At 43.9% G+C, this 23,080-nt stretch overlaps 1 protein-coding gene across 4 annotated transcripts in view; it reads right to left on the bottom strand.

Annotated features, from left to right (window-relative positions):
- Positions 1–23,080, bottom strand: part of ATP2B2 (ATPase plasma membrane Ca2+ transporting 2) — a 398,648-nt gene that overhangs the window by 201,453 nt on the left and 174,115 nt on the right. Inside the window, exon 1 of one of the 4 annotated variants that reach the window (XM_058845510.1) lies at positions 22,027–22,115. The exons of the other annotated variants lie outside the window; for them this stretch is intronic. The gene's annotated coding sequence lies outside the window, so the exon portion shown is untranslated. Of the gene's footprint in view, positions 1–22,026; positions 22,116–23,080 lie in introns of those variants that run through there. 4 annotated transcript variants of the gene reach the window in all.

The raw sequence follows: 23,080 nt of genomic DNA, 5'->3' as shown, positions 1-23,080 counted from the left end.
GCTTTGTTTTAAGGAATTGATTTAAAAATTCCTTCCAGGTGTTCACCATTGAGTGAGTTCTTGCAGGAAGAAATATAAAACATAGATTTTGTATCTATTTCTGTAACTTAAGCCCAGCATTGAGCTTTGATGCTCCTTTGAAAGGGCCTTGCTAATATGAAAATGAAGGCACAATAATAGATCTTCTCTCTGGCTGAAAAAGCCATTCAGGCACCGTTGTTTATTATTGCAGGGAAATTGTAGCCACAGACACTTCAAGGAATTGTAGCCACTACTCAGAGAGGTGGATTTACTGAAAGAACAAGCAAACAGACTCACTACACTTCTCTCACAGTGTTTGGGTACTTTGCAACATCCACATGGGGCTCACTGATGGGTGAAAAACCACCCTGATCTCTGCACTCCCCTGCACTGCAGTGTGGCTGGATCCATTTCTTAAATTCAAGGTGTTTGGGGTTTTTTTCCTGTCAATAATACTGCTACACATCAAAGCAGCAGCTTGTTCTGAGTCCAGGAAGGCCCAGCTGTGACCTTTCAGTATAAAAACATGGTTTACAAGAGAGTGATCTTTTACCAAGTCCTGTAGCAACAGGACAAGGGGCAATGGTTTTAAACTGAAAGAGGGAATGTTTTGTTGAATATTGGGAAGGAATTGTTCCCTGTGAGGGAGGTGAGGCCCTGGCACAGAGTTCCCAGAGAAGCTGTGGATGCCCCTGGAAGTGCCCAAGGTCAGGTTGGAGGGGGCTTGGAGCCACCTGGGGCAGTGGAAGGTGTCCCTGCCATGGCAGGGGGTGGAATAGGATGAGCTTTAAAGTCCCTCCCAATCCAAATCATTCTGGGATTCATCTCCTGTATGAAGGCTGTGATGATATTTCCATTCAGAGAAGAGGGGGGGGAAAAAAAAAGAAAAAGCTGATCAAACCAACCAAACCAACCAAATAAAATTAAAATGTATTCTGGAAAAATTGAAGTTGAAACCATGGCTAAACCCAGACTATTACAGTTAGAAGCCAAAAGAAGTTAAACACAAGTGTTACACCACCTACTTAAACCTAGCATTACTTATCCATAGGTGCAGAAAAGTAACCACAGTACAAAGTTATGTCATGGCTGCTGCTCCTCCACCAGGAAATCCTCACTTGAGAAATCATTTAAGAAGAGAACAGAAATCCCTCAGGAGAAAACAGATCTGAAGACTGAAACCTGTACCAACCCTCATAAATAACACCAGTCTTTGCAAAAACATTCCACCAATAAGCCTGCAAAGGCAGCAGAGAGTGTTTAGGAGGGAAAGGTCAGCAAATCCCAATCCAATCACGGTGATCTGGCAAACAATTCTGTTGCTGAATGCTTTAAAAATATTGGTCTCTGAACAGCTGAGATCCAACAGCTTTGGATGGGCAGACAGGTCACAGCTTTATTTATTTTCACTGTCTCTCCTGCTGCCACTTTGACCTTTGTTTGCAATCAGAAAAGGACAGAATTTAAACCCAGTCTGGTGGCAGCCCAATAAAATCTCTTTAGCCCCCTTCTCTACCTAAAATCTGCATGGAGTTCATTGTGTATTTTTAGTCTCTTTAATAAAATATCGACAACAGATCCTAAAAGTTTTTAAATTTTAATTTCATTACCACCAGGCAATCTGGGCTGAAATTTGGAAATAGCAATGTCTGATTTGAGGCAGAAGCTCAGAAAATAAGTTGGGAAGGGAATTTAGCCAACTACACAGAAAAATAATACATCGTCTTGTCAGGAGTTAGCTGAAACCTTTCAAACACACACCACAAAATGGAACCGTGGAGAAAGGGCACAAATGGAAGAACATTCCCAAGAAAATCAATAGGCAGGAGCAGGACATCCATTTCCCAGCCTGTGCTGACTTTAGGTCAGCTGTTGCACAAAGCAAGACATCAGAAAGATCCTATTTCCCTCCAGCCAGGTTTCTCACACAAAGTTGTGAGGTTTTCAAAGACTCCTCCCCTGTCTTTCCCCCTCAGCTGCACAAAAATCTGACTGGCAGCACCACAAAGATTCGGGATCAATCCAGGCCAAAAGCAAACCTCAGGAGTCAGGGATGGAAGCCCACAAACGAGAATGGGGTTTGTGTTTAGGACAAGGTCTCTAAAGAGAAAAAATTTGGTAAACCCTGAAGCAAACGTGGGATAATTTGATGTCTTCATCACAGCTGCTGGGAGAGGCAGGAACCAGGGGATGAGGCAGCAAGGTGGAGAGGGAGCAGCTGTGTCTGCAGTGCTGATCTCCACAGGAATCCCTTCAATCCATATCTTGGGGGGTGTAATTTACACTCCTCAAACCCATGCATCTTCTGCACTCCTTATGCTGCTGTCCAGCACCCATTTCTGCCCTGAATGACTTGATGAGCAGTTTTCAGTGAATTCTGCACAGAAGTCCAGGATCCTTGCTCAGAAGAGGCTGCAGGAGCTGAGCTGCCAGGGTTTGCCCATCCCTCGGGGAGTCCAGTTCCCCTGGAATTGCTGCACCCACAGGTGGGACACACTGGATGCACACAGCGAGTTCCAGAGGAGAGAGATGTGCTGGCACAAGGATGGGGAATTTTCCTGCTAAACAGAGCTGCAGCCTCCCATTTACACAGTCAGGGAAGATGCTAAATGCACAGAAAATCAGCCTTCAGTTCAAACCACGCTGTCCATGGCTGCCCTCCCCCTGACCTTACAATGAGCACAGCAGCAGCAGCAGGCTGGTCCAAAGGCAAGGTACCCATGGCAAGTCTTTCCATGAGCGATTTTGTGAGTTACCAGCCCCTAAAGGCCTATTTTCAGCACTGTGATGCTCCATCTATTCAGCAAAAGCATTTTGAAAGGCGAATACCCCACAGCAGAAAGGTGTGTGAAGAGTTTTACAGTTCTATACCAATGCAGCTACTCCTGCAAATCATTTACCCCTCAAAACAATTCCCTCAAACTATCACTCTTAACAAGCTTAATTACCAACCTTATTATTCCTAAGGTTTTCCTTTTCCACCTGCAGACAGGATATTTTTCACCATGTGACTTAAAAGAGAGAGTTTATGCCTTCTGGACTGGTCTTTCAGTTGGACCAATACTGAAGTTATAATTTATCACTCAAATCTGAGAAAAACATTTCAAACCTCTAGGTCAGGCAGAGGAGAAGAGGACTACACCTCACTCACAGTTTATTACTGGTGTTTTTGCTATTTTAGACAGAGAAAAGTACATTTTTCTGTAGTAGTTCAGCAGTGAACTCTCCACAGGTGCACAGGAGGAGGATAAAACACTCCTGCGAATACACTGAGACTTAATTCAAACATTTCACAATGGCAGCTGCACCCTGACTTCAGAGCTCAGCTTCCACTGAGTGAGAGATCCCTACAGGCAAAACCTTAAAAAAGGTTATTGTTGGCAGAAAACATCATATAAGGATTGTCTTAAATATTAAGTAAGGCTCTCTAAACACAAAATCTTTTGATTTTTCCATGCTATTGTTTTACAAGCTCACCCTTCACTTGCTGTAAGCACAGGTCTGAGCAGAACTGCACCATGCTCAATACAGCAATTCTTTATTTCCTGTCAGTTATTCAAACCAAGCCCATTCATTGAAGTGACTCCCAGTTGGATCTCCCCTGTATATCAATAAATACACAGAGTAAATTCAGTACAAAATAGGAGGTGCAGGAGAATGTTGCAGTCAGTTATTTCTCTGAATGCTCAAGGTTAATGAAATCAAGCAGACATTTGCAGAAATCATATCATTCAGGGGCTTTAGGAACTCATTACTCACAGCTGTAATCCATTTTCCTAATCCAGTGATTGGTATTGAGCAATAAAACATTTTGGTCATCTGCTGCAAAAATGTTTCATAAGTGATTATTTTATTCGCTGATACAGTAACAACTGAAGTAATGCACAGTTAAATTAAATTATTTGGGGCCTAGCATAACTAGCATCGTTTGGGATGTTTCTCGTTTTTAACCAGCGCACTCTGATATCCGTGGAATGAAGATGGATCTGAAAGCACTGAGCACTTCTGCATTTAACACTGCCAAGCACAGGCTGTCTGTGAGAATTCCAGGAGATTTTCTGCAACACAGTGCTGACATTTCACTGTGGAAAATGCTTGGGTTTTATTATCAGTAGGCTGGCAGAATTAGAGGTTATGCTCACAAAGCAAGTTTCCTTCTCCATCCCTTGATCTGAAGCCTTTCCCTGGCAGCCCAACCTGCTCTCCCCAGGATTTTCTAACTCTGCCCATCCCCACTTTCCCTGGCAAATCTCAAATTAATTTCCATGTTACAACCAAGTTCATGGAGGGGACTCACAAGTATTTAGGTCTGACAACTGTCCTGAATATTTGAATCCCTTTCTGGTCCTGATGAGAAGGAGCACAAGTCATTAGCACAGATACTGATGGAAAAGTATCTCAGAGGTTCTTCCAAGCAATTTCAGAAGCTGCTTTGCTTGTAAAGCAACTTGTTTAGCCACATCTTTATGAGCAGTACCAGCTCTGTCAAACCAGCACACTGAGAATAAACCACAGATAAAGAATACAAAAGAAACAGAACTACTATTGAAATGTTCTGAATGCTTCTCTCATGAGTTGAAAGACAATAATGTGATTGGTAACAGGCAAACCCTGGATGGAGCTTCAGCAAGTTAATTTAAGCCAAACAGCTCCTTTAGCTTTGGTTTCAATGGACAAGATTCTGCTCAGCTGCAATTTGGAGCAGTCTGTATCTTGTTTCAATTTTCCAGACTGGTTTACACATCCCTAGTGATGATATATTTTCCCAATTAGCCTTTAACCCTTCACTGAGAATATACGTGATCTGAGAAAATGAAAAAATTTACAATATCAGAACCCCAACCAAACCCTCTGCATCACCTGCTCCTTTCCCCACCAACTCTCACGGCATTCAGAAGCACCAAATGTTTTCAGCTCATGCTCAAAAGAAATAAATAAAATTTAAAAAAAAACCAAAAAAACACAACAAAACAACCCAAAAAACCACATCATTGCTCATCAAGACTAAACAAAGGAAGAAAATTGCTGAGCAGCAGCTGTCACCAAGTAGGAACTGAGAGAAGAAACCACCAAGACCTTTTAAAGTCTCCTTCTTAAGAAAATCCCTCTCTTCTCTCAAAGCCGTTTTAAACTCCAAATAGCTGCATGACAATTTATCACCATATTTTCATCTACAAGTCCTTCTCTGGGGAGTCTCTCAGAGGTTTGCATCACAAAAATCTTTGCAAGCTGCCTTGAAAGCCCCTCCTGCCCAAAGACAGCCTTGCTGCACCCAAATGGCGAAACACCTGGGCCTGAACTTCTCCTCCCCAGTCCCTAAAATAAGTTCAGGTGGCAGCACTGAAGCCAATTTGGGACAAATTCTTCTCTTTACATTCCTGTCTATTAAAAAAAAAATATAAAATGGCACAAACAAGCTTTTGTTTAATAATTAGTTCTATTTTAGCTGGTTAATGTTTAAATCAACATCCCATAAAACATTCACACCTCAAAGATGGTCAGGTAATTCAGAAAGCACTCCTTGAAAACCCCAAAGCTTTTAGACATATTTATAAATATAAATACACACACAGTCAAGAAGCATTTTGGGAATGTTAAGAGTGCAAAAAGTGCTCAAAGTTGGCCAAGCACAGTTATTCAATATTCTCTTATAAATTATGTGTGCTCAAACCATCATAAGGTATTGCCCGTCCTTGTCCATGCTTCTCATTTTCAAAAATATCTGCTTACATAAATATATAGTTGGTAAAAAAATATTAAAATTAGGTTTATAGAATTCCCAGTTCTGTCTCCAGCATACATTCTGGGTTTTCTCTTTTCTCTGTCATCTATTGGCCATACAAAACTTGGATTAACTTGGATTTTGACAACTGTCCCATATTTTAAAAATTCAATTTCTACTTCATAAGCATGAGAAAGAGACTTTTCTGGAAGGAAAATAAAGAGAAAAGTAAAACATGAGATGAAATGTGACACTGGAAGAACATGTATTACCATTTTGCTTGAGCTCCTAAGAACTGTCTAAATAAACTGAAGCAGAACATAAATAAAATCAAGGTCAAAGAAATGAAAAAGATTCATCTGCTACTTCTGTAATAAATTATATCCTTAAAGCACAGATACTGTAGTCTGAATTTGCATGAAATTAAATGTCTCATCTGAAGAATAGTCCAAAAGTCCATTATTATTTGCCTGGTTGGTTTTCCACAGGTTTTCCTCCATAGTTGAAATGCATGTGGTAATGATATTCTTTTGTCCAGAAAATTCTATTGAAATAACTTTTAAAAGGTATCTCATAGCCAGCTCGTGTATGTTTTAAAAGTAATTAGAATTTTTTTGTCTTTACTAGAAATGTATTATATATATCCAAATGTTCAGAAAAGGGTAAAAGCCAAGAGCAAACACATGAAAAGTCTTGGATGGATTTCAGATTCTGTGTGGAGCTTTGGAAGATCTTCACATGCAGAGAAGTGAGAAGCTCTAAGAACATATCCAAATTATTTCTCACAGTTCCACTTTACCAAAAAAATAGAGTTTCAATCAACTGCTTTAAAGGGCAAAATGAGCATAAGAAGTCCTTCAGCACCTGAAAAAAAGTGTTCAGTAGAACAGAAATTCCTAAGAATTCCCAGTGCATCTCAGGATGGAGGTTCCACTTATTTCCATTTATTTCCATTTATTTCCATTTATTTCCTAGGCAAACACTTCATTCCCTCTCTCATACCCAGAATCTGGAGCCTCTGTGTTTGATTCCATCTTTGCTGGGTTCTTGACCCCACAAGAACCAGCCCTTTCCTATTTCTGATGTCTGTTCCTGATGTTTACAGGCAGGATTTATTGAATATACAGACTGCAGGTGTCACTCACAAAAACTTCTCCAAACCAGCAGAGTGGGGCTGGTAACAATATTCAAACAGGCCCAGCCACCCAAAACCAAGTCACTGCACAAACTTTAATGATTAGCATGGAAAAGCTGCAATGAAAGGCAGTGGAGTCCATGAGCAGTGAAAGACATGAGGAGAGGTTTTAGGAAGAACATGAAATGAACTCCAGCTGTGCTGGTCCTCTTTAATTTAGAGATAATCCTAAAAGATAGAGTTGTTTCCCTCTCTCTCCAGCATCCAGTTTCTTTAATGTGGATTTTTTTTTATGGATAACCTGCAAATCTGTCGCTCAGAATTATTTTGGCTATTTTTGTCAAGATACATTGAACACATCTATGTCTGATGCCTCATTTAGTGTAGCTGCACTACAAAGATAATGGGTGCTAAATAAAAATAATTTAGGTTAAAACTCTGGAAAACAGATATGATTGAAAAAACATGACTAACAAACAGTAAATGACACATGAAAATAAAGGGTGAAATGCTTTAGATAGAGCTAACTAAAAATTCATATAAAAATAAGCAATTCTAATAAATTTAGGTTTGGGAGTTTTGTCTTTAACCTCTGATTAATTTACTGGTCATGATCCTAATTACTATGTAGGACACTGCCAAGTGCTGTCAATGATATCTATTCCTTTGTAGCACATATTACTGCTCAAAATCTGAGATATCTGAGAACGAAGGAAGGTTTTGGGGAAGCCACAGGGTCAATGGGATCTCTTAAGAAAAATATTCTGACTCAGCTTATCATTAGGACTTCCACTTTTATTCAGCTTTGGGAACATTTTCTCCAGAACAGGATAGAACTGTTTAGGTTGGAAAAGCCCTCGGAGAGCACCAAATCCAAGAGTTATCACCACCTAACCATGTCCCCAAGCGCCACATCTAGATGCTTTTTGGAAAAGATCAGGAATGGTGACTCCACCATTTCCCTGGGCAGATGTCCCAATGTTTGAAAACTCTTTTAGTGATTTTTTAATTTTTTTTCAGTTCAGTCTAAACCTCCCCTGGCCCAGCCTGAGGCCGTTCCCTCTCCTCCTGTTGCTGTTCCCTGGGAGCAGATCCCGACTCCCCGGCTGTCCCCTCCTGGCAGGAGCTGTGCAGAGCCAGAAATTCCCCCTGAGCCTCCTTTGCTCCAGGCTGAGCCCTTTCCCAGCTCCCTCAGCTGCTCCAGCCCCTTCCCAGCTCCGTTCCCTGCCCTGGACACGCTCCAGCCCCTCCAGGTCCTTCTGGTGAGGGTCCAGAGGTGCCCCAGGGTTTGGGGTGGTGGCTCAGCGGTGCCAGAACAGGGGACAATCCCTGCCCTGCTCCTGTGGCCTCTCTATTCCCAGCCCAGGGGACAATCCCTGCCCTGCTCCTGTGGCCTCTCTATTCCCAGCCCAGGGGACAATCCCTGCCCTGCTCCTGTGGCCTCTCTATTCCCAGCCCAGGGGACAATCCCTGCCCTGCTCCTGTGGCCTCTCTATTCCCAGCCCAGGGGCCAGTGGCCTCTTGCCCAGCTGGGCAGCCCTGGGCTGGTGTCCAGCCTCTCTTCCCAGCACCCCCAGGCCCTTTCCCACCTTTCCAGCTGCTCATCCCCAGCCTGGAGCTGCAGGGATTGCTGTGACCCCAGTGCAGGAGCTGGCACTTGGCCTTGCTGTCCCTCACAGCCCATGGATCCAGGCTGTGCCCATCCCTCTGCACGGCTCCCTCCAGCAGGGCTGCATCCCCCTGGGCAGCAAGCAGGGAAAATGGGCAGTGCCAGGCTCCATATTAAATATTTCCCTCCAGAACAATCTCCAGATGGCAGCTCTCAGTCACAGCACCAGGAGTTCCAGGCACACAGCTCCCAGCGTGGCCACGGCACCATCGCAGTCTGACACTGCTCCTGACACTCCCTTCTGCTGGGTTTTACCCACAGGATCCCAGAAAAGGCACCAGGCAACCCCACCCAGCACCACACTCACCAGTGGCTGTGTCAGAATTCCTGCAGGAACCTCACCAAGCCCCAAAAACGCAGTTAAAAATATTCTTTGGACTACTCTGGCAAACCATCCTACAGCATCATACCAGGCCACTTCCCCTTGATTAGAAACATTTGCTCAAATGAGGTTATTTTGAGTTGCAAGTGCATTACCTTGTGTCAGGGAATGATTCATGCATACAGATTTTAATAAAATAATTAACATTTTGTACATAAGATAGTATTTCATGTTCTAGACCAAGATGTCAGTCTGAATCCTAGGCAGCACCACACTTTCCATGCCTTGATTGTTCAAATATCAAATCCTCGTCATGCTGTAAAAAACAGCTGTTGGAGAAGAATAATTTTTAAATTATAAATGTATTGATTATAGTGACTAAACCATTAAAGGTCAGATTATGTTTTGTCTATTAAAAAATACAGTGATTTATCAGCCTTTTTTTATTTGTAAGCAATGTTTAGAAGGTGTGAATATGCAAAAATCTCTTCTAACAGACAGTTGATGGATAGGATCTAATCATGTCCTGAAAAACAGGTATGTTGATAAAGACTGGAATGCATCCAGGAGTTTGGTGGCATGGGAATGATTACAGTCCACAGGAGAAGAGTCAAAATACTGTTTTGACAATTTACATTAAATTATGCTCTCACATTTCTTTCTCTGCAGGAAGAGGCACGACCAAAAAATACCAAACTTCTTATGCCAAATTTTTGCTTTGCAAGAATTATCAAAATCTAGTAAGTGCTATTTGCAGAAAATCTTTTTCATTTAATGTTCTTTAGACATTTCCCATTGCAGCTGACCTCTCCCACTGGCCCCAGCCTGAGGAGCTCATGCCTGTCACCAGCACGTAATTTGGGGACAAGTACCTGATTATTCGTGATATTTCCAAGACACAGGAACTGTTAGAATATTTCGCTTGCAAAATGTCTTTGTGCAGCTCCTGAACCTCTCCTTGCTGCGTTCTAATGAAATTATCCCTCCTCTCATCTCACCATCCCCGCAAACTTCCTCAAGGACATCCTGAAAATGTGGAGCAGCACTAATGCAGCAGTGCTCACACCATCCTCAGGACCCTTCCTTTATCCTTTATTCCATTAGGGAAGTGGCAATTTACCTGGATTTCAGCTGGACCTGCCTGCATTTAGAACCAACAGGAGCATTTTTTGCCGTTTGCAACGAGCTGAAACTCCCAGCCAGGAGCTCTTGCTGGTGATGGAAGATGGAACAAACAACAGCAGCCTACATTTCCTCATCTTCCTCACCTCACAGCCATGGGCTGTGCCACCAGGGGCTGTCAAACCCAGCCCAGTAGGGTCACCTGCCACCTCTGGGCATCACCTTCTTGTCCCTGCACCTTCCCCAAACACTCCTTTATCTACAACCCCAAAGCTCCACTCGCTTGTTGCTACCCACAGAAAATGCTCAACCTGCTCAATACTTCAACCACTGGGAAAAGCTGCGTTCAACTATTCCCAGAAAAATCCAAGTGTGGTAGGAAAAGTGGAATTTTTACCCCAACTACCCATTTAAGTGATTTTGTTATGAAAATAAATCTAACCAGTAAGATTTTTTTTTGATCGTTATATAAAAAAACTTCATAAATAAATGGCTTAATATTAAAACCAGAGAAAAGATGCTGATTCATTTCATTTCTCTTCTTTTGTCCTAGCATCAAAATATTTGACTAAAACCAAGTTCTTGGTAATTTTACATCCAATTTACTTAGAAATGAAGTATTTTTGAAAAGCACTGTTAACCATTTTCAGCCCCTGAAGTCATTGGACAGGTCAGTTCTGCAAACTGCACACAATGATTGAATGAACATGCAGAAAGAACTGCATTTAAGCCCATTTCTGGAAAATGGTTTTGGATTGTGGTTGTTGGACTGAAATTATATTTCAGCTTTGTGAACACCATATGAAACATTTAACAAGAATTCTTCAACCTTATTGCAGCATTTTTTTTAAAAAAAAGGCTCTTCTTGTCTAAGAAGAAGATTGATAAAATGTATTTCCAATCACACAGTGACATATTTGGGGGGTTTGAAATGCTCCCAGTTCTAAGAATTAGCCCTGCAGTAAAACAGCCCTTCCATCTACGAGCAGGAATTTGCTCCCAACCCAGACCAGCTGGGCAGTGCTTGTAGCACCACAGCTTCTGCATCAATCATCCCTGGGGAAATATATAGATTTCTAATCATCTATTGCTTCCTTTTGAACGATACAGAAAGGATTTATGAAAAGGATTTTTCAGGCACGCCATCCGTCAGAGAGCTTTAGAGACAAATATTAGGTTCTGCAAAAGCATTTTTACGCTACTTGGACACTCACAAATGCAATCACTCCCTCCTGCCAACTCTCAGATTATTACGTAATACACCCAAGCTTTTACATTTATTCAGTATACACAACTGTGGTTCAATTTGGCACATTTTTGGTTTTTAAATATGAATAAGAATGCTTCAAAGAATAAAACGGAGTTGGGAAATATTTATACAAGAAGCTGAGTATGGATTAAAATTGCTTGGCTTCAAAAGTAAAATTAGATGATGTTTAATTTAGTTTATTTATGAAGTTGTATTTGTTCAATTTAAATACGTAATCTCCTCTGAGAGAGTTCAGCTTTGCAAAATGATAATCTGTTCCTATATTTCTATTAGTTGTGATTTATTCTGATTCATTCCTTTGTTCAAAAATGCTAATGAAAGCAGATGATGCCGAAGAAGATCCACAAGCAACAACCAATACATCCATCAGTCTGAAAAGCAGGGAGAGACTGCTCCACACAGTCAGGCAAGAAATCCCAGACAAAAGATTTCTAGGGAGACACTGGGATGTGGAGAAACCCAAGCACAGGCTGAACCAGCACAACCTTAGTTCTCAAAACTCATCTCAAAAAGTCCTGCAAAGACACGCAGCAAATTCCCTCCCTCCTCTGGGCATACATCGAAGAGAGATGAATGCTAAAAATCCACTTTGCTGGGCTGTGATGGGGAGGAAAATCCAAGTGGGATGATTTTTTCTTCCCTTTCCAGGAAGAAAAAGCTGCTCAAAGCTCTGGGGACATGGGGATTGCATGGGGGGATGAAGGACAGATTGGCAGCAGCTCTGCCACTCCAGATGTGTTCTGAGAAGGCACCAAAGAGATTTTCCCATCAGCCATCCAGGTCTGGAGCACTTTATTTGCCTGTCACCAGTTGCTGATGTGTTTGTTCCACTCCTTGGGGAAGAGCCTCGCCGAGCTGGGCCACAAAACCCTTTTTCCATCTCTGGCTCCTCCAGCTGCACCCAGAAACCGCCACAGAAGCAGCCCTGGGGCTCGCCAGGGTCAAGACCTCACTTTGCAGGCAGAAGAATTTGCCACTGATAACAGAGATCCTCGGAAATACCTTAATTACAATGAGATTTTTTCCATCCTCCACATGGATTAAAAAACCTCCAGACCTCTGCTAAGGTCTACATACCTTTTCCTTACAAGGCTATTTCTTGTGGGTGCACGTGGAATATCCCATCTTCTGTCTTTCCCAAGGAAGCTGATGAATCCTCAGTTTAAGTCACATAATAATATGGTTTATGGGGATAATAAATAATATTAATGATAGGTTTGAGGGGATTCCCTATTTCTAAACTTGTATTTGCTTTGCTCTCCTCACAAAGAGGTTAAAAAGAGTAGGATCTATTCTCCCTTCTTTCCTGAACTAAAAACAGCTTCATGGAGCCCTCATGGCCATCAACACAGATGTCTGGTGCTCTCTGATTCAATGGAGCAGGTAGTTCATTCCCTGCTCTGTTCAATCCTTTGCAGAAATGAGCTCCATTGCTCCCAAGAAGAAATTTTTATCTCAAGTAATCACAAGCATTCCATTATTTGTTTTCTTACTGCTGTGGTGGAACTTGGGTGCTGTAAAAAAGCAGAGTCATGGGAGAGAAAGTCACATCCATACAAAATTTTGAATTAAGTAAGGCCTCGAGCTTTGAGGCTCTGTGTTCACTACAGAACAAACACAAAAGCCAGACCAACATGGAAATGTGCTGCTGCTCCTGAGGGTAACTCCTGAATAGAAATATCTGGCAGCTGGGAGGAAAGTTTCTGGAGAACCAGCTGTGAGGTCAAACAAGAATTACTGAGGAAGGGAGTGGATCTGGTGTGTGGGAGGCAGTACAAAATTGGTATTGTTTTCAAGTGAACCACTGCGAGATTAACTTTGAATGGAATTAAACTCCACAGTAAACCAAAGAGCAAGAAGGATTTTAGAGCAACTGCTCTCTGTTTGGGTGCTTTTAGAGATGCATACATGCACATTTCTGTACCTACACACAGACAGGGATTTTCTTCTTCATGTGCAAAGATTTATCCCTTCCCTAATCCAGCAATGGACAGAACTCTTCCCAAGCTTCCCTGTGAAATCTGCCCTCCTGCAGGAACCTTTGCAGTGCCCAGGGTCAGTTCCAGCACTTTGATTTGCTGCCACTGCCACAACCCTGGGTCATGCTCTGCCTAAAGGCAGTGGGGTTAGTTCACTGCACAGGATAAATCCAGCACAGAGGCTTTCCAGAGGATCCCAGCCCTTAATCCTCTTTGATTCCCCGTGCCCACCAGTGCCAACACTGAGCTCACCTGGACTGTCTCCCACTATAAAGTCCCTTCTTTAAAAGGAACGTTTGGATGTTTCTGGTTACTTTAACTTTGCTCTTTCACGGCATTCTAATTTAGGTTTACCTTAACTATTGCAATATTTCTTCTCTCAGAGCTTGGCAGTTAAAGCTCAGAAAGCACTGCTACTTACCTGATTGATACTAGAAAATTTAACTTGTCCTGTATCTGCAGCTTTCATCTGCTCCAGATAAGATAAAGGAGGGGGACAAGATATCCTTAGAAGGAAGCTGGACCCCATTAAGAAATTGTATGTCAGTTTTCTCTAACAAGTGGAAAAAAATCCCCAAAAATACTTTCCTAGCAATATTTTTCAAGATCCTGTCCTAATCCAAAAGCAGATATGTAAATGAGGCTTGTATGTTAAGACCTCATGCACTCAATTTTAAATCTTAAAAAGGTTCAAGAAAAAAAAACCACTTCAGATGTCGTCCATTTTCCCTTTCATTCCTTTTGGTCCTCAGTTCTGGTACCAGAATCATGTTTTCAGATTAAAACTTCCAAGTGCATTTCTAAACTAGAAAAAGGAGGACAAGGGCAGAGAAGAGGACACTTAATTTATTATCTTTTCACATTAGAGTTACAGGGAACCTTAATGATATAACAAGCTATAAACCCTGTAGCTGGTACTGTATTAATCATCTGTCTACATGAGAACTCAGATAAATATATAATCCTATTTCTGCATTGCAGATTTTACATGTCCCTTCCTCAGATTGCCACTTCCCTTTTTCATTATTTTGTAAACATTGCTGGAGGGGAGGATCCATCCCAAGGTAGGGAATGGCATCCTAACTCTACTTGCTTCAATTGAACAGCCACATTAAGATTTATAAGAAGATAACCAAAGCAATATGCAGCAATTCGAGCTTTGCAGCAGAGAGTCCCTTTCTTTTTTTTTTTCCTGACAGCCTGAGCACAGTTTGTCTCCCTCAACACATTCTCCCTTCTCCAAGGTCAAGTCTGTTGCCAGCCACAGGCAGCAGCTGGCCCACCCAGGCTTCCCCCAGCTTGGGGAGGGGCCAGGTCCCACCTGCATTTCCAAAACACTTCATTTTAGACAGGCTCCAGTGGTCCCTATCCATGTCACCTCTTGTCGTGTCACATATTCCTGGAATAAATTACATATTCCCCTCTTTTGTCTTCCCACTTCAGCCCAAGCATGTAAATAAATCCAACCCCTCCACATTCCTATCTCTAATATTTAGGCGCCACACAGGACACACAGATTTAGCCAGTCCTATTTTGGATTAACCAAAACAAGATTTAAAATCAAATAAACCAAAGATTCTGCCAACAGTGGTGCAAACTCACCAGCACAGTGCCCTGGGGTTAGCAGCTCCCCAGAAATACTCAGGATAAAAAGTCACCTCAACACCTCTGTGCCCTGAAGGGGAGCTCTTGATGCTGCAATGGAAATATCAGGACGGTCCTTCCACGTCCTTTGGGTCAGCCCAAGCCACACAGGGCATCCCCTCAGCTCCTTGCCAGGAGCCCTGTCCATGCAGTGTGGGGATGAGAGAGGCACCAAACGCTCAGAAGAGCCACAAAAATAACCTGCAGTAGCAAGAGCTCGTCCCCAAGAAGGCTGAGAGGTGTCTTGCTTTGGGAATCGGGAATCTCATTCCTCATGTAATCCTCCTGCTCCAACAGTTTGTTTTCCTGGCATTTTCAGCCATCTTATTCAGCACTGCTGATTTAGCACTACCATTTTATCCTGCAGTTCTCTGCATAACAATCACCACGACAGCATTACAGAGACAACCAGTCCTACCATAATGCAAATGTCCTCCATGGGTACTGCAACAATTTGCATTGCATCTCAGGAGCCGTCCGCAATTCTTCTTGGAATTTCCCAGGTTAACTCAACTACTCATAAATAGGTATTGCTTCAAGCACTGGGGGAGGGAGGATGACAATCTCGTGTCATTGTGAAAAACACCACGAAATCATCATTTCATCGTAATTGCATCTCGCTGGTCCCTTAATATCAAACATCATTTGGAGGTATTTTTAGAACAACGTGCAGAATGTTCATTACAATGCAAGCAGGGGAAAGGGGCATGGGAAGGCTGCAGTGCAAATTGAACAGCTGTCCTCAGCCAGGACAACAGCTTCTTCTCCAAGTGACTTACAGAGGACACAGATCAATGCTGCCTCCTGACATCTGGGATTGCACATTTCCCAAGGAGACTGGAACGGTTTGTTGGGAACGCTGTTCCCTTCTAATTACCTGTGTGACACGAGGTGTACCACTGTGAAAGACAAGTCAGGTCGGTGGCAGAGCATTTTATTGTGCTTCCTCAGCACCCAGGGGGGTGCCAAGGTTAGTGAGATGCTGAGCACGACCATTGCAATGATTTCATCCAGCCCCAAGATAAGCAGTGCCCGTGCCAAAGAGCCACCACCACTCTGAGAAGTGTCACTCTTCCCTCAAGGCCCACTGAGGCACAGAAAGCTGCTGGACAAAGAGTGTGGATGGCAGGACCTGTGCTTGGAAGGCTGAGGCAGCCAAGGGAATGGGGTGACACCCCATTCCAGTCACAGGTGACAGATGGCTTCAGTGCAGAGAGCAGCAGATCCCAGAGCAGCTGTGAGGCTGTAAAGATGTCCCAGACTGTTCCACTCTCCTGCATGAGCCTGCTCCTTGGTGGTTCCAGCCTCACTGGCTTGGCTGCAGGTTTTGAGAACACCTGGACTAAAAAGAGTGGAGCATGGAGTTAGTGCAGAGGGATGAGACAGCATCACCAAAGGGACTGATCACAGCAGAGGATCTGCCCAGATTACCGAGACTGGGGAAACTGAGGCCCCTTGAGCTCCAGAAGGAAGACAAGGCTGAAGAAGTGGTCTCTGAGAAAACAAGGGTGTCGGGATAAAAAAAGTGAAGATTGGACAGAAGACCAAGACAAGTTTGGAAAGACAAGTCAGGGGAGATCCTGGAATTCTGAGATGCATGGAGACAAAAGCCGGGGGGGATGCCTAGGACAGCCTGCGTGTGAGATCAAGTAGGGTAAAAGCCCAAAACTTGTTGGATCTTGAATAAACTCCATCACCCAATCCCAGGGTGGGCTGTCATTCCCTGCCTCACCTCTGACAGCTGGTGGGAGTTGTCATATGGGACTTGAGCTGGGGGATACAGAAGGAGGAATCCCGAGCCCCGTTCAATGTGCTGCACCTCATCCTAAACCGCGGTCCAAAGTCTACGCGGATTTATACTGCGGGACACAATCCAAACCAAAGCACAGAAGATAACTTACCAGACTAAGACAGCTCTTATCTAAGTAAAGATCTCCTCAGATGGAGTGTGTATATGAGGAGTGTCATTTTCTCCAAATGCCCAACTAATTTCCAGAGGTCAGGAGCTGGGAAGGTCAGTGAACTGGACAGGCCAGGACTACAGAAATAGCTCTTTGCCCAGCATCTCACAGATAAGCATCTTCCCTATCCTGTTTCCTCATTCTGTGCGACAGATTTTTCAGCAAGATCCAAATCAGATTGGACTAAATCTCATTTTATTTTTAATTCATTTCATATGGTTTTATTTTTAACTCACTTTAATTGAAATGCAGCGAATGAAATTATCAATTGAAATTACTTCATCAGCTGTGAGTCTTCATTCTTTAATATATAAAATAAGCTCTTAGTAAATCTGAATCACTGATTTTCCTGTTTCATCCTCAAACCCTGGGATGCTGATGCAATGCATTGGGCAAATTCCACACTCACGACCATAAACGTATTCAGGATATTGACCAAATTTTGGCATTTTTTAATAACACAGCACTTCAATTCTGGGCTAAATCTTGAAATTGCAGTTCCAGCTCTAATCGTCTCCTTCCAAGGGATTTCTTTCAGTGCAACAGCCAAAAGTTTTATTAATGGTCTGGATGAAGGAACAGAGCACCCTGTGCAAGGACACAGACTGGGCAAATGGGGAGGTGTGGCTGTGCCACCAGATGGATGAGCTGCCTCTCAGAGAGGCCAAGAGGAATCCCGGGATGGCCGGCAGAGGGAAAGGCACACTTGTGCCCCTGAGGCAGGACAGGCTGGGGGCCAGCTGGCTGGGAAGCAGCTCTGCAGAAAAGGCCTTGGGGTTCCTGTTGGTCCCAAAGCTGAGCAGGAGCCAGCAGCGTGTCCTCACAGCACAGGGCTGCCTCCCTTCCCAGCAGCGCTCCCAGTGCTCCCACCTGGGCTGGGCTCCCAGGACAGCCTGGGCCTCCTGGAGACAGCCCTCCAAAGGCATGCAGGGCTGAGGAAAGGACTGGAGCACCTGACACACAGAGCACTGGGGCTGCTCAGCCTGCAGAGCAGAAGGCTCAGGGGGACCTTCTCAACAAACAGCTGATGGGAGAAAGTGAGGAAGATGGAGCCTGACTCTTCTCACTGGTGTCCGGTGAAAGGCAGAAAGGAGAGGAGAGCAAAGGTAGAAAATTCCATTTAAAGGTCAAAAGCTGTGAGGGTGGCCAAACACTGGCACAGGTGCCCCAGAGAGGTTGTGAAGTCTCCATCCCTGGGGGTACTGAAAACCTGACTGGACATTGCCCCGTACAGGTGACTCCACTTGGGCAGGAGGGGTTGGGGATGGACCAGCTCCAGAGGTACTTGCCAACCTCAACTATCCTGTGTCTCTGAAATCAGTGGCTTTCTCCAGCCATTTCACCTTCCCCGTGTGGGCAAAGGAGATAAAAGGTGAAAAATGCACAAACTCTTCCACAGAAATCCCAGTTTTACTCCTGATCCTCTTCTAGCTTTTCCTATTAACTGTTTCTAGGCCTCTCTGAGAGCCTGGTGCACAATCCTCGGACGCTTTAACTGTGCCACGAATATTTTAAAAACAAGGAAAAACATGTTACCAGCAGGATGAACTTGTCCATGCACTGTGGGGTAGAAGGGAAGTATTTTGTAACTTGGTTACCATTTCCCAACTCTGCCAACTGTGGTACCTATGCAGGAATTCCACATCCCTTCCGAGGCTCCATATTTCACTCATCTGCAGCGTTCGGAGGGAACACGTCCTGCCTTTCACAGAGCTGACAGCCTCTTAAATTTATTTAAATATGCCTCGTTCCCAACCCTTATCTTATACATTGGTTCTTTTTCTTCAACTGCAAATCTCCAGGTTTAATACAAAAACCAAGGTTATTTATCAAAAAATGCAACAGTAAAACCATGCTTTTTAAACTAAACACGAGTAAAATCAGTAAACTTGAACCAGAAACCCTACAGTTCTTAAAATTGCACCGTATGCTAAAATTTCCTGCAAAAGGGTACCAAACTTCCAAGTAAAGCTTACAATAAAATGCCATTGACCCTCTCCGTTGTTTTACAGATGAAATTAAAGCCGGTATTTTTATATAACCTCCACAACGCCCTTTATTTATCTCCACTGGCACATAAAAAACCCATCCAGCATGCGGAGCATAACCTACCTAGAGAGAAAGACTGTTCTCTTACGCAACTGCTCCACTAAGGATCCGTTCCCTTGGAGCAGCACTCGGGAGCTGGGGAAGGATGAGGATGGAGCATCCCTGCTGGGCAGGCTCCAGGGCGGTGGGGCCAAGGCTGCCCAGGTGCCAGCCCGGACTGCAGGGGCTGCGGAGGCTCCGGAGCTATCCCAGCACACCGAGGGAGCTCTGCTGCTCCCTTCAGAGAGAAATCATCGCTCCCTGCCTGCCTCAGCACGAGAGGGATCCCACTGAGGGGCTGGCTGAAGCTTTGGCATCAGATTTTAGCATCTAAGTTAAAGAAAAACACCTCTTGAATCCTTGGCTGGTTTTTGGGTTTTGGGTTTTTTTTAAGCCCTTTTTCAACTGGCACGTTAAAATTATTCAGAAATGTGTGATTTTAATCATGGGGGGGGACGCTGGAGTTTGATCAGATAATGTATAATCTGAGGAGTAATTAATCAGAGGAGTACTTGCTAAATTCCAGGGAACTGTAACATCCTTCATTGTGTCTCCTTGAAAACAGAATGAAAAAACCTGGCAAAAGGCAGCTTGTTCTCTACAAGGTTTCCCAGTCAGGTTAATCAAATAAACCACTTTCTCCCCTTCAGAACATGATTTTAGGTGCAAGCTGTAAAAGTATTTCCATTTCATAAAGGAGGTGGGGTCCATTTAGAGAAGCCCCACTGCTGGAGTCCTACTGCAGTGCAATGGGCTCTCAGTGAGTGGGAGAGGGAGTTACAAGGTCAAGACTTCTACATTTATTCCAAAATGTAACAAGGAATTATTACTACCTACACAACTGGCATTTGACAATGTGAACTGCAGGATGAAAAAAAAAAAAAAAATAGCAAAAAACACTTTTAACATTCTCATATGTTAGCAGCATGAATTCTTGCAGTTGCTGTGTTCAGACAGGAAGATACATAAATATATATTTAGTAGGATTCAAAAAATGTTGCATCCCTAATCCAACAGCCCTGGGAAAGATAAGCCGTATGTTTTAAATGCTGGGGGAAGACGAAAGGGGAAAAGAAAACCTTTCCAAGCTGTTTCCTAGATATATGGTATGAAATTTAAAAGGAAAAAAGCACTCACAAAAGTGACTACATGGCAGCTCTTAGAGGAACAGTATGATACCTAGTTCATCATTACCATGTCTTCTGCAACCTGGAATCCTGCTGGGAAGCATGAAACTCTTCCAAGCTGTTCCAGTATACATGCATGCAACCTTTTTATATATGCAGAAAGCATGAGGAATATCATGCAGTTTTGATTTGCAGCAGAGAAGAAAACTGACCTTTTCTGTGAAAATGAATGTATATTTAGCATTGATGCGGGCCAAAATCAATTCTCTATAGAAATGAAGACAGATACACAAAAAGGATGAAAAGGGGGCACACAGAGGGAAAAAAAAAAAACCCTAAATGGGAAAAACCTTCATGCTGCATTACTCCACACAACTTATCTACAAGCCTTATTTTATTGCCTTATTCACCAACTTACTCATTTTACCAGCACTACAGGGAAAATGTGAACCACCTCTTCACAGGTAGCAATTTGAATTAAAATGAGAGGAGCATGAACAAAGTAAAAGCTGTCTGTGATCAGAGACCTGCTGGATACCTGAGTCAAACAGTTATTCCAGAGCAAGGTACAAGAGCCAGTCATGCATATGGATGACCTCTCACAAATTAAATGCTAATCAGGAATGCATCTCAGCAGCAAAAAAAAACAAAACATGTGGACTGTGAAGTCGACCTGTAATCCCTTTTCTAAGCAAATACTAACAAAAAACCCTCATTATCAATTTCGTACCACAAATATCTAGCATCAATCTCAAACCCCAGCAATAAAAGCACAATTTCCCCCTATTAAACGTGCCAGCTCTCCTCCAGGCATCCCAACTTGTGTAATATCCCTGCAATCCTTTCCCAGCCCCACAACAGAAAGCAATCAGGGCTTCAAAGGAGCAGAAACCCTGAGGTTTATCCTAACGAAGCGCTTTATCCTGCAAGCAGAGCCATTCCCTTTGAGCCCCTTCAATACTCACCTTGCGGAAGGGATGGGGAGCACCCGCGCTAAGCATCAGCCGGCGGCTGCCTCCGAGCGCCGGGACTGCCCACAGCCATGGCCTCGGCAGCCCCGGGAACGCCGGGCGATGCTCTGGGAAGTGGCCCCGGCTGGGATGGGAGCAGCAAAAGTCGGGAATTGTGAGGCTGGGGCAGAGCTCGGCTGCTGCCCGGAGCGCAGGAGCTGCCAGCGCCGCAGGCGCGGATCAAACGCACAGAATCTCCCTTTACATAATCGGAAATGACTCCCGTAATCTTGGGTTTTCTCTTAAAGCCTTGGGTGCCTCATGAGCAGCCAAAAGCTTTTTTTTCCATGCGGCTTGGAGCTGATTCTTCCCTTGATAAAATTAATAAATAAATAAATAAATACCAAAGTCTATCTGTCAGAATTCCTAATTATTACACCGTGCACCTCAGGAAAGCCTTTCCCCATCTTGCCACAGGAAACATCGTGCATGGTTAAAAGGAATTAGACAAAATTCCCGATTTTCTCCACATTATTTTCTAGTCCATCTCAATACAAAGGCAATGTCTGGGGTTTTTAACCTGCGTGCCCTTTCTTTCAAACAGACACACTGAAAAACTATAAACAGCTCCAGCAAGGAACCCAGCTGAGGATTACAGATTTTCCTGACAAGAAATAGCTTTGCCTATCGTAAGAGAACATTAAAGTTAGAAAAATACAACAGTCAAAGTGTACTGCTCACATTTTAGTGAAATGTGAGCTTCTGAAAGGGAAAAAAAGAAAGGCACATCCGATTCTTACCAGCAATGATAAAAGCAAAATCCCATCCACGTGTTTTCCTCATCACTAAAGAACTGATTTAATCAAAATCAAGCCCCTACGTTTCAAAAACAACAAGATCATGCTGAATTCTCAACCTACCGAAGCCCAGCAAACGCTTTCTGATGCAAGAGAGCCTTTTAGCTATGCAGTTTCTCTTTGACCTTACAGAATAATCTACACGAGTCGCAGCGTTACCTTTGCAGAGATTCCCAGGGCACGAACCAAAACCTAATGCATCACTCAGCCCCAATCCCCACACCATCTTCCCATCAGCTCGCGCCTTCCCCGGCGGCAGCAAAATGCCAAATAAACGAGCTCGGAACGGAAAGGGGAAAGATTTTTTTTTTTTTTTTTTTTTTTTTATTATCATCATCAGCACCACCATCACTATTGCTCTCATGCTGTGGATGTCGCTACTTACTTGGCTAAGACATCCTCCCCAGCACAGCAGCCTGCTCGCGGCTCAGGGCTCGGCATGAGCCGCTCTGCAGACCGTACCACCGCCGCACCGCCGGGGAGGCAGCGCGCAGCATCCCGCAGCATCCCCAGCATCCCCAGCATCCCCAGCATCCCCAGCATCCCCAGCATCCCTCAGCATCCTCAGCATCCCGCAGCATCCCGCAGCATCCCGGGGACACCGCCGCGGACACCGCGGGGAAAGGAGCAAACGACAACCAGCAATAAAAAAAAAAATAAAAAAATAATAAATAAAAAAAATATGGACTGAACCACCATGTTTGTTGTTTGCGATTTTTTTTTTTTTTTTTTTTTTTTTTTTTTTTAATGCTTCCCCCTGGGATAATGACAAAAACGGAAGATGGCAAGCGACCAGGAATATGCCACTTACTCAGAAACGGGAGAAACCTTCAAGGACAAGGGCTGTCAAGTCCTATCACTGTCGCTGGAGGAGGAAAGGGGGGGATGAAAGGAAGGCTGTGGAGGGAAGGGGGCGCGGGGAGCGGCGCATCCCCGGCACCCCCGAGCAGGCGCAGGATGCGGAGCCCGCAGTGCCCGGCGCTGCTCGGGCTGTGCCCGCTGATGACAGCCCGGCGTGTCCGTGCTGCAAATTACTTCATAATCACCCTCTGCAAAGATCCGGCTCTCTCGCCCTCCCCTGCTCTTTCTGTTTATGTAAGAACAATGGGGATTCTAAGCAAAATAGGAAGGGAAAAAAAAAAAATAAAATAAATAAAAAAAGCAGCCTTGCAGCGCTGTGGGGTTTGTGCTGGGTTTGTGTCCCTGCCATGCC

Source organism: Poecile atricapillus, chromosome 9 (assembly GCF_030490865.1).
Source record: "Poecile atricapillus isolate bPoeAtr1 chromosome 9, bPoeAtr1.hap1, whole genome shotgun sequence".
NCBI lineage: Eukaryota > Metazoa > Chordata > Aves > Passeriformes > Paridae > Poecile > Poecile atricapillus.
The sequence above is the reverse complement of the archived record's forward strand: the minus strand, read 5'-3'. Positions and strand labels throughout refer to the sequence as shown.